A 2132-nucleotide genomic window follows, 5' to 3' on the forward strand; every position below is an offset into this window, starting at 1 on the left:
TGCCTTCACAGTGTTTACCAAATTGAACTGATTGCTAAGTGTTAAATCAGGAGATTTATTTCACAACTTCTCTTTGAAAAATGGTCCTTTCTGGCAGCTCTCAGCCCAGCCCACAAGGTTCAACACGTGGCCAGAGCTGGGCAGCAACTGTCCCTGCTGCTCCCTTGCCTCCTGCACTAGGGCTGGCGCACCTAGAAGCACACAGCGTGCCCTTCCAGGACTGAGAATTTAATGGATCCACATTCCCAGGAATTAAATCCAGAGATCGGTATTACCAGCTTTGCCTTGGGGCCAGGGACAATTTCTTCAGGGAGACATTGACATCCTATTATCCCAAGTCCTTAAAACCCTACAGGGTTGATGCTATAGTCAACTTTGGTTTTTTCCTACAGTATTAGGGCTGGAACCCAGGGGCACTCTACTACTGAGCTACATCCCTAACCCTTTTTATCTTCTTTGAAACAGGGTCTTGTCAAGTTGCTGAGGCTGGCATTGAACTTGCAATCCCCCTGCCTTAGGCTCAGTAGCTAAGATCATAGGTGTGCACCACTGTGCCTTGCTGTAAATCAACATTTTTCACACGAGGAAACCAAGGTTCAAAGAAGTTAAGAAATTTGCCCATAGGTGGCACAGCTGAAATGTGAGCTCAGGCATCTGGTTTAGCTGTATAGATTAACTACTTTCACATGCTAAGCAAATACCTGGATCCCCACTGCAGCCCTGTGAGATAGAAATGACTGCCATTCATTCCCACCTTCCTTGAGAGAGCTGAGGCTCAGAAGTGGATGAGTATGAAGGTTGGCAGTAGATCTGGGGTTGGGACCCAGTGATCTCATTGCCTAGGTTGAATCTCAGACACTGCCCCCTCTGCCCTGGAGCTTCTGCAGTGTCCCCACCTAACCAACTCACCTTTCCCTCTTCATGCTCACTGCTGCTAACACTCCAGTGCCTTTCAAGGCAGAAACATTTTCCGTGTTTGCTTTTAATACCCAAATGGGATTCCACATGCCCTGCAATGTGCTGTCCCCTCTCTTAACAATGTGCTGTGGTGCACTTCCCAGAACCACTGTGGACAGACTGGAATTTATTTCACTTATCACTTAGTATGTGGGTTTATCTCCAGGTTTTCCTTAAAGAAAACTGGTGCACTGCCAAGGATGGCGGCACACGTCTGTAATCCCAGCAGCTCCACTCAGGAAGCCGAGGCAAAGGGATGGCAAGTGCAAGGTCTGCCTCCACAGCTTAGTGAGACTGTCTCAAAACAATTAATTAATTAATAATAATGATGTGAAAGGCCAGCTTGGTGGTAGTGTCCCTGGGTTCAATCCCCAGTACAGGGGAAAAAAAAAAAATGCATCAAACATTCTCAATCACCTAAATTTGAGCACTTGAACATTTATTTCTGCAGAATAATTCCAAGTAGAATCCTGGGGTCAAGTTCATGCATTATGTGATACTATCTAACTGCCCTCCAGAAAGGCTCTACAATGCACAGTTCCACCAGCACTGTATGAAAGTGTTTTCCACACCCTCACCTGCACTGGATGTATTTTCCATTGCTTTCTCAAGGGGCTGAGGTGGCCGTTGATGACAGGTGGTTGCAGCACCTGCTTTGTTACTGTTATAATCAATTCGGTTTCACTAATTGATTGCAACTATAAAGGGAACAAAACAAAATAGTCTATGTCTAGGAAACACACCAAGATGATGGCAATGATTCAATCGATGTGGTATGATACAAGTGGTTAAATTTTTTTTCAATTTTTCCCTTTTTTTTTTTTTTTTCTGGTGCTGAGAATTAAACCTGGGGCCTCAACTCTTGCTCGGCAAGTGCTCTCCTGAGTGACACCCCCAGCTCTCCTCATGTTCTTAAATGCGTGTTGCTTTCATAACTGTGGGGGAAATGTCCTCCCTATCCCTGCCTCCTTCCCTATTTATTTATTTTAAAAACGGGTCTAGGGTGTCAGTCTTTGGGGCAGCATGGAGGAGACTGTTCCCATGGCCACAGGCCCTGCCCACACAGTGTAGAATGGACAGTGACGGTGGTGAAGAAATGAAAGTAGCTGGGATTAATTACTAAGGGCCTGAGGCAAGGAGGGGGCTGGGGAAACTCTGTGTCTGAAGCATCAGCA

This window comes from Sciurus carolinensis, chromosome 1 (assembly GCF_902686445.1).
Source record: "Sciurus carolinensis chromosome 1, mSciCar1.2, whole genome shotgun sequence".
Classification (NCBI taxonomy): domain Eukaryota; kingdom Metazoa; phylum Chordata; class Mammalia; order Rodentia; family Sciuridae; genus Sciurus; species Sciurus carolinensis.